Source organism: Tamandua tetradactyla, chromosome X (assembly GCF_023851605.1).
Source record: "Tamandua tetradactyla isolate mTamTet1 chromosome X, mTamTet1.pri, whole genome shotgun sequence".
NCBI lineage: Eukaryota > Metazoa > Chordata > Mammalia > Pilosa > Myrmecophagidae > Tamandua > Tamandua tetradactyla.
In genome coordinates, this window is record NC_135353.1 from 7,605,292 (window position 1) to 7,621,179 (window position 15,888).

The following is a 15,888-nucleotide window of genomic DNA, read 5'->3' on the forward strand; positions in this document are numbered from 1 at the left end:
CTGGAATGGGCAGAGTGTCATCTTCGTGGAGATAATCTAATCATTTCGCAGTTTGTAGTGCTGAATTGGGATTAAAAGAAAAGGCTGGAAGTGACATATATCTGGTGTAATGGCAGCGTGGTGGAGCTCTAGGTGACATTTGCAGACAGAAAGAGTAAATTGTCAAGAAATTCAGGCCATTGGGTACTAGCTATTTGCAGCATCTTAAGAAGTATTTGATTCGTTGGGTCAACTGGCAACAAAATGAAAAGTAGTGTGGCACAGACAAAACATTCTTCTGGTTATGACGGAAGAGAAAACTATAATTCTTATCAAAGGACATCCTCTCCAGAAGACAGATATGCAGAACAAGAAAGATCCTTGTGCTGGTTTGAAAGGATGTATGGACCCTAGAAAAGCATGTTTTAATCAAAATCCCATTTCATAAAGGTAGAATAATCCCTATTCAATACTGAACATTTGAAACTGTGATCAGATCATCTCCCTGGATGGCGTGATTTAGTCAAGAGTGGTTGTTAAAATGGATTAGGTGACAACATGTCTACACCCATTTGGGTGGGTCTTGAGAAGTTTCTGGAGTCCTATAAAAGAAGAAACATTTTGGAGAATGGGAGATTCGGAGAGAGCAGAGAATGCTGCAGCACCATGAAGCAGAGAGTCCACAAGCCAGCGACCTTTGGAGATGAAGAAAGAAAATGCTTCCCGGGAAGCTTCATGAAACCAGAAGCCAGGAGAGAAAGCTGGCAGATGATGCCGTGTTCAACATGTGCCCTTCCAGCTGAGAGAGAGAAGCCCTGACTGTGTTTACCGTGTGCCTTCTCACTTGAGAGAGAAACCCTGAACTTCATCGGCCTTCTTGAACCAAGGTATCTTTCCCTGGATGGATGCCTTTGATTGGACATTTCTATAGACTTGTTTTAATTGGGACATTTTCTCGGCCTTAGAACTGTAAACTAGCAACTCATTAAATTTCCCCTTTTAAAAGCCATTCTGTTTCTGGTATTTTGCATTCCAGCAGCTAGCAAACTAGAACAATCCCCCGGGATAGAGATTACTTTGATTATAGCAGGTCAGACTATGAGCACTCACAAAGAGGATGTTCTTATAATACTGACATGGAATCATGAAGTAGAGGTTAAGAAAAATGAAGAGAAAGGGAAAAGATATGGCCCAGAAAAGGTCCCAGAAATCCTCATCTCCTGGGAGAAGAAGCTTAGAACCATCAGTAACCCAGAGTTTCTCTGCTTTGGACAAACCTACTACAAAGAAGAGGAAAAGATGAGCTGGATCCTCTCCTTATTCATACTGGTGGAGCATGTATTCCTCCTGCAAAACTCAGAATGATGCAAGAGCAGATAACAGATAAAAGCAGCTTAGCTTACCAGAGGATGAGCTGGGAGGCCCTAAAGAAATCAATCAATGGTCTTATCAACAAAGTCAACATTTCTAATATAGGTGTTATTATTCAAAAGATTCTTCAAGAAAATATAGTTAGAAGGAGAGGACTGCTGTCCAGATCTGTTCTGCAAGCACAGACTTCTTCTTCAATCTTCACCCATGTTTATGCAGCACTAGTGGCAATTATTAACTCAAAATTTCCACAAATCAGAGAATTAATCCTCCAGAGGTTAATTGTTAATTTTTTAAAAGGTTATTGAAGAAATGATAAAACAACTTTGTTTGACTGCCTCAAAATTCATAGCACATCTTATTAACCAAAATGTGGCATGTGAAGTTTTATGCTTAGAGATGCTCACTTTGCTCCTGGGAAGACCAACGGATGATAGTGTTGAAGCAGCTATTGGTCTTCTCAAGGAATGTGGCCTCAAATGAACAGAGGTCTCACCAAGAGGAATTAACTCTATATTTGAATGCCTTCAAAACATTCTCCATAAGTCTGAAATTTTCAAAAGAGTTCAGTATATGATTGAAATGATGCTTGCAGTACATAAGGATGGATTCAAGGACCATCCTGTTATCCCCTAGAGGGACTTGATCTAGTGGAAGAAGAAGATCAGTTCACCCATATGCTCCCTTCAGAGGTTGATTATAATCCAGAAGATGTTCTTAATGTTTTCAAGATGGATTCTAATTTTGTGGATAAGGAAGAGAAATACAAAGCCATTAAAAGAAGGAAATTCTTGATGAGGGAGAAAGTGACTCAAACACAAACCAGTGTGCTAGAAGCAGTGAAGAGGAGGAGGAAGAGGAGGATGAAGAGGGAGAATAAGAGGAAGATGGACAAAAAGTAAGTATTCATGACAAAACAAATTAATCTGCTCTCATTTCCCCGCAAAATTTATCTTGCTATTCAGTCAAGTTTAGATTTTGAAGAATGTGCTCACAAACTGCTGAAAATGGAATTTCCTGAGAGTCAAGCAACAGAACTCTGCAACATGATACCTGATTGCTGTGCTCAACAAAGGATATATGAGATTTTTTTGGCTTATTAGCAGGGCGTTTTTGCATGCTAAAAAAAGAATACACGGAATCTTTTGAAAGTATATTCAAAGAACAGTATGACACCATCCATCGCTTTGAAACAAATTGAGAAATGTTGCTAAGATGTTTGCTCACCTTTTATACACTCATTCACTTCCATGCAGTGTTATTGAATGTATAAAGCTGAGTGAAGAAACCACTACATCATCCAGTAGAATTTTTGTCAAAATATTTTTTTCAGGAACTGTGTGAATACATGGGTCTTCCTAAACTTAATGCAAGATTAAAGGATGAAACCTTACAGTCATTCTTTGAAAGATTATTACCCTGAGATAATTCAAGAAATACTCAGTTGGCCATCAGCATCTTTACATCTATAGATCTTGAAGGTTTAATGGGTGAATTGCGTGAGCATCTCAAAAATACACCAAAGGTCATCATTACCAAGAAACCAGATGTCGAGCAAAATAAATCCTTCCCTTCCTCTTCCTTTTCAAAGTCTTCCTCTTCAGAGTATGACACTTCTGATTCTGAATCTGAAAGCAGTGAAAGCAGTCCAGAGTCTTCCAGTGGGGAGAGTGATTCTTCAACTACCAGTAGCCATAGTTCTGTCTCAGTTAAAAATATAAGAAAGAAGGCACACGAAAAGCCAGAAATAAAGAAGTAGATAAATTGCTCAGAAAACATTCAACAAATGATAGGAAACAAGCAGAAAGAAGACCAGAACACAGGCACCAGAAAACAAGGACTGAGTGAGAAAGAAGGTCAGAAAAACACAGAGATCAAAATTCAAGGGATCCAAATTGGAGAGATCCCACAACAAAATATACTTCAGACACAAAGGTGCCATCTGAACGAAATAGTTACAGTAGGGTTATGAATGAGAGATGAAGAAATGCACATATATTTTGAAAATAAGCATGGCAATCCCAATAAAGAAGAGAAGAGAGAGAAGAAGTTCTTTTTCTGAAAATGAGAAGCACAGACACTGAAGTAAGAACAGTGAAAATTTTAGGAGAAAAGATAGATCAGGGTCAAGGGAAAAAAAAATAGAAAACATTTGGGCCTAGAAGCGATGAAAATAGGTATCACAATGGTGCTGAGAGATGATGGGAAAAATCTAGCAGATACTCTGAACAGTCTAGAGAATCAAAGAAAAATCAGGACAGTCAGATGAAGAGAAAAGTAAGCAGAAAAAGTCCTACAAAATGACATAAACTGAGCATGCCTTACATTCAGCTGAAACAAAATATTTTTTACACTGATTGACGAACTTCATAGAGAATTCTTGTATAAAATACTGGTTTGTATTTTGTAATTTTAGAAATGTCTTCATTTCGACATGTTTTATAATTGGTACATCTCAAGGTCCTCTACATAAACTTATTTGAAGAGAAAAATTTCACCAGAGAGGGATGTAAGTCTTGCTTATTTTTGTAAATAAAATGATCACATGCTAAAAAAAGAAAGAAAGAAAAGGCTGCCTCCTAACATGATGGGTTAGGACTAAAACATGGCTTTTTTTAGGACACATAATCCTTTCAAACCAACACATACTCTAATCTTTGTTATGTCTTTTCTTTTGTTTGTTTTGGGGCTAACTGAATTTGTTGTTTCTTTTCTAGATCTTCTGGTGAGCAGTTAATTCCTCAATTCTGGCTCTGTCTCTTTTTTTCATATAGGCATTTAGGGGAATAAATTTCCAACTCAGTACTGCCTTTTCTGCATCACATAAAATTTTTAAACACTTTCTATTGTTAAATGTAGCATATATGAAAAGAATAGAAAGAAAAATCAATGATTTTCAAAGTACACTTCAACATGTAGCTACAGAGAAGATTTCAGAGTTTGTTATGGGTTACCATTCAGATTTTTCCTTCTAGCTGCTCCAAAACACTGGAAGCTAGAAGAAATATTTTTTTTCCTTTTTTGTGAAAAATGACATATGTACAAAAAAAGCAATAAAATTCATAGTACATCAGAACAATTAGTTATAGAACAGATTTCAGAGTTCTGAATGGGTTACAATTCCACAATTTTAAGTTTTTACTTCTAGCTGCTCTAAGATACTGAAGACTAAAGGAAATATCAATTTAACGATTTGGCAATCATATTCATTTGTTAAACACTATCTTCTCTTCATAACTCCACCATTATCTTTGATCTTTCTATCCCACTCTTTGAGGGTATTGGGGCTGTGCCCATTCTAACTTTATCATGTTTGGAAGGGGCTGTCAGTAATATGGGATATAGGAAAGGACCTATTTGATATTCAGAAGAAACTGACCCCTTTGTGGTTCAGGACTTATCTGCTCCAAGGACTCATCTGGAGGTCATAGGTTTCTGGAAAGCTACCTTAGTGTGTGGAAACTTTGTAGAATCTTATATAATGTGCTATGTGTTCTTTAGGATTGTCTGGAATGTTTTTGGTTGGTGTCATGGTCAGGTTCACATGCCAACTTGGCCAGGTGTTGGTGCCCCATTGTCTGCTTGGAATAGCACTGGCCTATCTGTTGCTATGAGGACATTTCATGGACTTAACTCATGATCACATTGGCGGCATCCACAGCTGATTGCATCTGCAGTCAGCTAAAGAAAGTGTCTTCTGCAATTAGTGACAGTTAATCTAATCACTGGAAGCTTTTAAGGAGGATTCAGAAGAGAGAGCCACTCTTCCTGCCTCAGTCAGAAACCTTCTCCTGAGGGTTCATTGAGGAAGATCATCTGAGCTGCCAGGTTGTGGCCTGCCCTACAGACCCTAGACTCTGCATTCCCATGGTTACATGAGACACTTTCATAAATTTTATATTTAAGGATATCTTCTGCTTATTCTGTTTCTCTAGAGAACCCTAGCTAATACAGCTTTGTCCTGGCAGTGGTTCTTTCTTCCTTTCTTCCTTTCTTCCTTTCTTCCTTTCTTTCCTTCTTTCCTTCTTTCCTTCTTTCCTTCTTTCCTTCTTTCTTTCTTTCTTTCTTTCTTTCTTTCTTTCTTTCTTTCTTTCTTTCTTTCTTTCTTTCTTTCTTTCTTTCCTTCTTTCTTTCCTTCTTTCTTTCCTTCTTTCTTTCCTTCTTTCTTTCCTTCTTTCTTTCCTTCTTTCTTTCTTTCTTTCTTTCTTTCTTCTTTCTCTCTTTCTCTCTCCCTCTCTCTCTCTCTCTCTCTCTCTCTCTCTCTCTCTCTCTCTCTCTCCTATCTCTCTATCTCTCTTCCTTCCTTCCTTCCTTCCTTCCTTCCTTCCTTCCTTCCTTCCTTCCTTCCTTCCTCTCTCTCTCTCTCTCTCTCTCTCTCTCTTTCTTTTCTTTTTTATGGGCAGTGGTTCTTAATAAATAGTATTTAAAAAATGGATTTTTATAATTGGTTTTCTACTCGGACTAGACTCAAAGGCACTAAGGACTCTGTTTCCCATAATCAGAATGACACTGCCGATGCATTAGGTGACTTGGCAAAAAGAGATAATCAAAACATCACCATTAGGTTCTTCTAATGCTTCGCTTATGTGAAGCCAGCCTCTGGGGGCTAATGTTTTTGACACCTTTATGGACTTTTGTGGAATTAGGAAGTATCAAGATGCTGCCAGGCTGTTGTTAGATATGTGTATACATTAATGAGAGAAAGGGATGAGTTGAAGGCTTCACATGAGAAGCTTACGCCCCATATGACAGATGGAAATGTTTCTGAGAGTGCTGAAGGAAAATCTTATTTCCTGTAGCTGCAGACTTGAGATCACTGAAAATCAGACTCAAAGTCTCATTGTTAGGTTAAATGAGACTTTACAACCTAAAATGAAATCTCAATCTTGCGTGGTGTCTGCCATTAAAGTGAGGGCATTGATTGGAAAAGAGTGGGACCCTGAAAAAATAGGATGGCGACATATGGATTGATAGTGATGGCAATGAAGAGGTTGAAACCAGAGATCATTTGAGTCTTTTCTAGATGTAATAGTCTGCCCTGAGGAGAGAGTCACCCAACCTCTAGTCTTCCCTGAGTGGATGGCCACTCAACTTCCACCTGAAGATATTAACCCTAGAGTCATTAATCCTCTTTCAATAGATGAAACTGCAAATGAATGCCCTGAAGCAATTGGCTTGGAAGATACTGCTAATTCTTTTCATGACCCACCCCCGTCACCCCTTTTTTCTTCCAGAACTATAAGTAGACTAAAGTCCCAACAGACCCCAAAAGGTGAGGTGCAAAGTCTCACCCATGAGGAGGTATGTTATACTCCAAAATAATTGCATGAGTTTTCCAAATTATATAGATAGAAATTGGAGGAAATGTGTGGCAATAAATTTTAAGGGTAGGGGATAATGTTGGGAGGAATATAAAGATGGATCAGGTTGAATTTACTGATATGGGCCCACTAAGCAGAGATTCTGCATTCAATGTTGTAGCTCGAGGGGTTAGAAAAACCATTAACAGTTTGGATGGTTGGCTGAAACAGGGATCAAAAGGTGGCAACTTTACATGAGGTTGAAAAGCCAGAACTGCCCTGGTATAATGTAGATGAGGGGATCCAGAGGCTTAGAGAGATTGGAATGTTAGAGTGGATTTATCATGCAAAGCCTGCTCTTGCACCCCAGGAATGTCCAGAGGATGAACCTTTATAGAACTATGAGAACTAAATTTGTGAGGCTAACTCCATCATCCCTGAAGAGCTCTGTCGTCACCCTTCTCTGTAGGTCAGATATTACTGTGGGAACTGCTGTCACTGAGCTGGAATCCTTAAATACAATGGGGATGATCAGATCCAATGTTGGCAGAAGCCAAGCATGAGCCCTTAATCGCCAGAGATAAGGTGGACCTGGTTATCATAAGGGACAGCAGATTCAAAGCAGGAGTCAAAATAATCTGACTCACAGAGGCTTTTGGAATTGGTTACTAGATCATGGGGTGCCTAGAAGTACAATAGATGGGTAGTCTACTAAATTCTCGTTTGAGCTGCATAAGCAAAAGAGTCCTAGGTCAAGTGAGCAGAAGTCTAACTTGAATTACAAAAAGAGGGAGTCATGGCCCCTTAATCAATTTCCAAACTTGAGATAGTTTACAGACCCAGAGCCCCTTGAATGACAGGGACGCCAGGTCCCTTTAGGGTAAGACTTTGTTACGCTGCCACAAATTTTTACTTTTAATTTTCCTCCAAGCCTTTCCTAAGGAGACCGACAGCCTTTTACCAGGGTAACTGTGCATTGGGGAAAAGGAAATGGTCAGATATTTCAGGGATTATTAGACTCTGGTTCAGAAGTGACATTAATTCCAGGGGATCCAAAATATAACTCTGGTCCACCAGTAGTCAAAGTGGGGTGTATGGAGATTAGGTGATTGATGGAATTTTAGCTTAGGTCCATCTCAAAGTGGGTGCAGTGGGTCCCTGGACCACATCCTGTAGTTATTTCCCCAGTTCCAGAATGTATAATAGGAATAGACATACTGAGCAACTGGCAGAATCCCCACATTGGCTCTCTGACTCATGGAGCAAGGGCTACTATGGTAGGAAAGGCCAAGTGGAAGCTACTAGAACTGCCCTTACCTAGCAAAATAGTAAATCAGAAGCAATACTGGATTCCTGGAGGAATTGCAGATATTACTGCCACTCTTAAGGATTCCCACCTTCAAGGGATTGATTCCCACCACATCCCCATTAAACTCTCCTATTTGGCCTATGTGGAACAGATGGGTCTTTGAAGATGACAGTGTATTATTGTAAACCAAACCAGGTGGTAACCACAATTGCAGCTGCTGTTCCAGATGTGGTATCATTGCTTGAACAAACCAATACATCCCCTGGTACCTGGTAGACAGTTATTGATCTGGCAAATGCTTTTTTTCTCAATAGCTGTTAGAAAGGACCACCAGAAACAGTTTGCTTTCTGGTAACAAGGTCAGCAATATACTTTCACTGTCCTACCTCAGGGATATAACAACTCTCCAGCCCTATGTATTAATCTTGTCCTCAGGGACCTTTATCATTTCTCGCTCCCACAAGACATCATACTGGCCCATTATATTGATGATATCATGTTGATTGGATTTAGTGAACAAAAAGTAACAACTAATCTAGACTTAATGGTAAGGCATTTGCATGTCAGAGGATGGGAGATAAATCCAACAAAAATAAAGGGACCGGGCGGGCCGCGGTGGCTCAGCGGGCAAAGTGCTTGCCTGCTATGCCGGAGGACCTCGGTTCGATTCCCGGCCCCAGCCCATGTAACGAAAACGGAGAAACAAAATACAATAAAACAAGAAAATGTTTAAAAGATGTTTCCCTTTCTTCCTCTCTTCCTTCCTTCTATCCTTCCTTCCTTCTCTCTGTCTTTCCTTTAAAAAAAAAAAAAATAAAAAAATAAAGGGACCTTCTACCTCAGTGAAATTTCTAGGTGTCCAGTGGTGTGGGGCATGTCAAGATATCCCTTCTAAGGTGAAAGATAAGTTGCTGCATCTGGCCCCTCCTACAGCCAAGAAAGAGGCACAACACCTGTTTGGTCCCTTGCGATTCTGGCCACAACATATTCCTCATTTGGGTGTGCTTCACTGGCCCATTTATGAAGTGACCAGAAAAGCAGCTAATTTTGAGTGGGGACCTGAACAACAGAAAGCTCTGCAATAGGTCCAGGCTGCTGTACAAGGTGCTCTACCACTTGGACCATATGACCCAGCAGATCCAAGGGTGCTGGAAGTGTCAGTGGCAAACAGAGATGCTGTCTGGAGCCTTTGGCAGGCCCCTATAGGAGAATCACAATGCAGACCCTTATGATTTTAGAACAAAATCTTACCATCTGCCTTCAATAACTACTCTCCTTTTGAGAAACAGCTTTTGGCCTGCTATTGGGCATTAGTAGAGACTGAACGCTTAACCATGGGCCACCAAGTTATCATGAGAGCTGAATTGCCTATCATGAGCTGGGCGTTGCCTGATCCACCAAGGCATAAAGTTAGGCATTCACAGCAGCACTCCATCATAAAATGGAAATGGTACATATATGAGATAGGGCTATAGCAGGTCCTGAAGGCACAAGTAAGTTACATGAGGGCATGGCCCAAATGCCCATGGTCTGCACTCTTGCCACATTACCTCCTCTTTCCCAGACCAGAGCTATGGCCTCTTGGGGAATTCCTTACAGTGAATTGACTGAGGAAAATAAAACTCATACCTGGTTTACAGATGATTGTGCCTGATATGCAGGTACCATCCAAAAGTGGTACAGCTATAGCACTGCAACCCCTTCCATTTTGCTTGGAAGGAGAACTGGCCAGGTGTGTATTTGTATATTGACTCATGGGCTGTTGCTAATGGTTTGACTGAATGGTCAGGCACTTGGAAAGAGCATGATTGGAAAATTGGTGACAAAGAGGTCTGGGGAAGAGGCATGTGGATGGACCCTTCTGAGTGTGCTGAAAACATGAAGATATTTGCATCCCATGTGAATGCACACAGAGGGTGACTTCAGCAGAGGAAGATTTTAATAATCAAGTGGATAAAATGACCCGTTCTATGGATACCAGTCAGCCTCTTTCCCCAGCAACTCCTGTTATTGCCCAATGGGCTCATGAACAAAGTGGTCACGGTGGTAGGGATGGAGGTTAGCCATGGGCTCAGCGACATGGACTTCTACTCACCAAGGCTGACCTGGCTGCAGCCACAGCTGAGTGCCCAATCTGCCAGCAGCAGAGACCCACACTCAGCCCCCGATATCGCACCATTCCCGGAGGCGATCAACTGGTTACCTGCTGGCAGGTTGATTACACTGGACCACTCCTATCATGGAATGGGTAGTGGAAGAATGTAGTGATAACTATGAACTGTGACCACGTGATCAGTTACAGAAATGAGGACTGTAATGCTGTTTTGTTCATATAGTATTTAAGTTGTAAGATACCAATTTGAAGAGTGAATATTACCCACGGACTTGCACCCTATTCTGGAGAGATTTAATGCATTTCTGGTTGTATGCAGAACAATTGGGCACTGTTAGGTGAAGAAAAAATATGTCTGTTATTGCTTTCTACATAGGGATTAAGTACAGTTTAAGGTGATGTGTATAGCTGCCAGGTTGACAAGGGGTAGACAGTCATGGTCAGGTTCATGTATCAATTTGGCCAGGTGGTGGTGCCCATTTGTGTGGCTGGACGAGCGCTGGCCTGCCCATGCTATGAGGACATTTCATGGACTTAAAGCATGACCATGTTGGCTGCATCACAGCTAACTGCATTTGTAATCAGTTAAGGGGAGTGTCTTTTTCAGTGAGTGATGCTTAATCTAATCACTGGATGGCTTTTAAGGATGATTCAGAAAACACAGTCACTCTTCCTGCTTCAGCCAGCCAACCTCTCCTGAGAGTTCTTTGAAGACCTTCTTCAGAGCTGCCAGCTTCCAGCCTTCCCTACAGATCTTGGACCCTTATATCCCCATGGATGTCCAGCCAGACTCTACTGAGAGTTCTTCGAGGACCTTCATTGGAGCTGCCAGCTTGCGGCCTGCCCTACAGACCTTGGACTACATTCCCATGGTTATGTGAAACACTTTTATAAATTTTGTATTTACAGATATCACCTGCTGATTCTGTTTATCTAGAAAACTCTAGCTAATACAGTTCAGGTTTGGCAAGTTATGGTAGGTAGCTACGTCTAACTGAAGGATGCATAAGAGTGACTGCTAGTGTAGCCTCTCGACTCTATTTGAACTCTCTCAGCTACTGATACCTTATTTGTTACACTTCTTTTCCCCCTTTTGGTCAGGATGGCATTGTTGATCCCACAGTGCCAGGGCAAGATTCATTCCTGAGAATCATCTCCCACACTGGCAGGGAAATATTCACCCCTGGATGTCATGTCTGCAGAGGGGTGCATCTCATAAGTTTTGATAGATTATGTTCTAATTTTCATTTGTCTGGTGATATTTACCAATTTCTCTGGTTATTTCTTCCTTGACCCTGTAAGAGTGTGCTGTTTGTCTCCATAAATTTGTGAATTTTTAAGGCTTCCACCTGTTATGGATTTCCAACTTCATTCCATTATGATCAAAGAAAGTGCTTTGTATGGTTTTGTTATTCTTAAATTTACTGAGACATACTTTGTCCACCTACATGTGTTCTATCCTGGAGAATGATTCATGAGCACTTGAAGAGACTGTGTACCCTGCTGTTGTTGGGTGCAATTTTCAGTGAATGTCTGGTGAGTCTAGTTCATTTGTCTTATTATTCAAGATCTCTGTTTCCTTATTTATCCTCTGTCTAAATGTTATATCCATTGATGAGGGTGGTGTATTGAAGTTCCCAACTACTATGGTAGAAGTGTCTACTTTTTCTTTCAGCATTTGCCTCATGTATTTTGGGATGATCTGGCTCATTGCACGGATACTCATGATTGTTATGACTTCCTTATGAATTGTCCCCTTTATTAATACATAGCATCCTTCTTTAGCTCTTTTAATTGTTTTATATTTGAAGTCTAATTTGTCTAATAAAAGTATAACTAACACTTCTCTTTTCTGGTTGTTGTTTGCATGCAATATCTTTTTCCAACTTTTCACTTTCAAACCCGTTTTTGTCTTGGTTCTTAAGTGAATCTCGTGTGGACAGCATATAGTTGGAGCCTGTTTTGTTTTCTTTTTTTTTTATGCATTCTACCAATCCATGTCTTTTGATTGGGGAGTTCAATCCATTAACACAATGTTATTACCGTAAAGGCTGGTACTTTCTTCAACCATTTTTTCTTTTACAATTTATCTATTGTATCTTTTTTTCTCTTAACCCTATTACTTACCCTTTCTGCTAAACTTCATTTGTGCACTCTTCTCCAAACCTCTCTCTCCTGTCTTTTACTATCTACCTGTAGCACTTCCTTTTGTATTTTTTGTACAGCAGGTCTCTCTGTAAATATTTTAAACCCTCCCACATTTTTTGAAGGATAGTTTTACTGGATATAAAATTCTTGGTTGGCAGGTTTTCCTCTTTTATTATCTTAAATATGTCATACCACTGCCTTCTTGCCTCCATGGTTTCTACTGAGACCTTGCCACTTAGTCTTATCGAGCTTCCCTTGTATGTGATGAATAGCTTTTCTCTCGCTCCTTTCAGAATTCTTTCTTTACACTTGACATTTGAGAATCTCATTAGTAAATGTCTTAATGTAGGTCTATTTGGATCATTCTACTTAGGGTACGCTGCCCTTCTTAGATGTCTATTTTTATGTCTTTCATAAGAGTTGTGAAATTTTCATTGATTATTTCCTCTATTATTCTTTCATTGATTATTTCCTCTATCCCTTCTTTCTCCTTCTTGGGCACCCATAATATATATATATATGTGCACATTTGTTAATGTGCTATATAACATTAATTAATTTTCTTGTGTTGAACCATTCTTACATTCCTGGTATAAACCCCACTTGGTTGTGGTGTATAATTCTTTTAATGTGTTGTTGGATTCATTTTGCTAGTATTTTGAGAATTTTTGCACTATGTTCATTAGGGAGATTGGCCTGTAGTTTTCCCTTCTTATAGCATCTTTACCTTATCTTGGTATTAAAATGATACTTGCTTCATAAAATGAGTTAGGTAGTGTTCCTTTTTCCTCCTTTTTTTGGAAAAGTTTGAGCAGGATTGGTGTTAGTTCTTTTTGGAATGTTTGATAAAATTCCCCTATGAAGACATCTGGCCCTGGGTTTTTCTTTGTAGAAAGATTTTTGATGACTGATTCAATCTCTTTACTTGTGAATGGTTTGTTGAGATCTTCTATTTCTTACTGAGTCAGTGTAGCTTGTTTGTGCATTTCCAGAAATTTGTTCAGTTCATCTAAATTGTCTAGTTTGTTGGCATATAGTTCATAGTATCCTCTTATGATTTCTTTTATTTCTTCAGGGTCTGTGATAATGTACCTCTTTTCATTTCTGATATTGCTTATTTGCATCCTCTCTCTTTTTTTATTTGCCAGTCTTGTTAGTGGCCCATTGATTTTATTGATTTTCTCAAAGAACCAACTTTTGGTTTTATTGACTCTTTCTATTGTTCTTTTGTTTTCCCATTCCTTTAACTCTGCTTTAACCTTTGTTATTTCTCTTCTTCTATTTGCTTTGGGGTTAGTTTGCTGTTCTTTCTCAAGCTCCTCCAGATGAGCAGTTCAGTCTTTGAGTTTTGCTTTCTTCTTTTTTAATATAGGTGTTTAAGGTAATAAATTTCCCTCTCAGCACAGCCTTTGGCACATCCCATAAGTTCTGCTATACTATATTCTCATTTTCATTCATGTCCAGGTAGGTACTAATTTCTCTGGCAACTTCTTCTTTGACCCACAGGTTGTTTAAGAGTGTGTTATTTAATCTCCATATATTTGTGAAACTTCTAGTTCTTTGGTGGTTATTGATATCTAGCTTCATTCCATTGTTATCAGAGAAAGTGCTTTGAATAATTTCAATGTGTTTAAATTAATGTGTAAAATACCTGTTTTGTGCCCCATATTATCTATCCTGGACAATGTTCCATGAGCATTAGAAAATAATGTATATCCTGGTGTTTTTGGGTGTAATGACCTATATATGTCTGTTAGGTCTAATTCATTTATCAAGTTGTTTAATTGCTCTGTTTCCTTGTTGATTTTCTGTCTTGTTGTTCTATCTGTAGAGGAGAGTGGTGTATTGAAGTCTCCTACTATTATTATTGAAACATCTATTGCTCCTTTCAATTTTGCAATGTCTGTCTCATGTACTTTGGAGATCCTTGATTGGGAACATAAACATTTATGATACTTCCTCTTGGTGAATTGTCCCTTTTATTAATATATATTGCTCTTCTTTGTCTCTTATGATGTCTTTACATTTAAAGTGCTTTCTGTTGGATATTAGTATAGTTAATCCTGCTTTCTTTTGGTTACAACGTTCATGGAATCTCTTTTTCCATCCTTTCACTTTCAATCTATTTGTATCCTTGTGTCTAAGATGAGTCTATTGTAAGCAGCATGTATGTGGATTATATTTCTTAATCCATTCTGCCAATCTTTATCTTTTTGTCATATTTTTCCTTATGTGCTTGGAGCAGATGCTATGACTGCTCAATCTTTGGAAGAGTGTTTGCATTATGTGGCTCAAGATTCAGTTCTTCTAAATCAATGTGATAGGCATCATACTCAATCCTGGCACTTTCATACCATTTCACAGTCATTAATGTATCTTCAATTGTTTCATTCACCAAAGTGTTCACACTAGTGATGAAAAAAATGAATGGTCCCAAGAAAAGTCTCTCCATTTTTAGCAAGCAGCATCTGGGTATCTGTGTATAGCCAAATTCTCCATGGAGTTCTAGTGACTACAAATTTAGGTAAGAAGTACATTTCCAAGTTGCCTTTGGGTATGTACCATCTGGAAAAGCTGAGTGGACACCATCTGTACCAATCTTAGAATATTTTCAATTTTTTTCTTGTTATCTCAATATATCAAGCTGAGCTTCCAGTTCAAGGTCCACAGTACTTAAACAAGGTCTAGCTTCTCAAAGATAATTTGTTGAGTGCCCTTGTAGGTATTTAGACTCCATTTTAAGTTCTAACTTTTCTATTGCTAGATTTTTAATATCATCTGCTAGAATAACCAGTCCACTTTTGCTTATGTTCTCTGGCCACCTAGGAATATAAAGCAAATGATTATGAAGCAGAAAATTAGTTTAGCTTCAGCAGTAGCAAGAAGGACTTTTTTCGGTCAGTGCTGTGAAGACCTGCAGAAACAATGAAATACCTTCCTTGTTGATCCAGCCAACTAGCTACAACCTTTAAAATGCTCCTGGTTCAGTAGCCATGAGACTTAATCCGGGTTTCTGTGAGACCAAGTCCAGCTGGTAATGAATGCTTCAAATCCCTATTAAAGCCATGCTCATGGGAGTCACCAAGCTATCCATTAATAATAACTGGAATTTCTGCTACTGAGTTTTGAGGAGATTCATGAGCCATGGAAAATTTCTTTCTGTGGGGACTCCCATAGCTCACAATGTGGCTTAACCCTGGTGCTGCTATCTGAGATGGCCTCAATTGTGGCAAGAACTGAGCAGAAACAAGGTCAGGGTCTTTTCCTTCTTCCCCTGCCCCCATGAACCTCGTATCTTCACAGATGGGAAGCAACTGGAGTTGTCACCGCCTCACACTGACCAACCACTGAGGACACTTGGACCTGATCATGGTATATAATTCTTTCAATGTTCTGTTAAATTGTGTTTGCTAGTATTTTGGTGGGGATTTTTGTATCCATATTCATAAGGTATATCAGTCTGTAGTTTTCTTTTCTTAGGTATCATTACTTGATTTTAGTATTAGGGTGATGCTAATTAGGAATGATTTAGGAAGTGTTCCCTCTTCTTCATGTTTGGGAAAAGATTTGTGTTGATTCTGTTTGAAACATTTGATAAAATTCTCTAGTGAAGCCATCTAGTCCTTCTCTTTTTTTATTGGGAGGCTTTTGATTACTGATTCGATATC

The 15,888-nt window shown here is 39.2% G+C and overlaps 2 pseudogenes; one reads left to right on the forward strand and one right to left on the reverse strand.

Annotated features, from left to right (window-relative positions):
- Positions 1-243: 243 nt before the first annotated feature.
- On the forward strand, positions 244-3,654 carry LOC143671676 (pre-mRNA-splicing factor CWC22 homolog pseudogene; annotated as a pseudogene).
- A 10,751-nt stretch (positions 3,655-14,405) lies between these two features.
- Positions 14,406-15,366, reverse strand: LOC143671677 (arfaptin-1-like; annotated as a pseudogene).
- Positions 15,367-15,888: the final 522 nt, after the last annotated feature.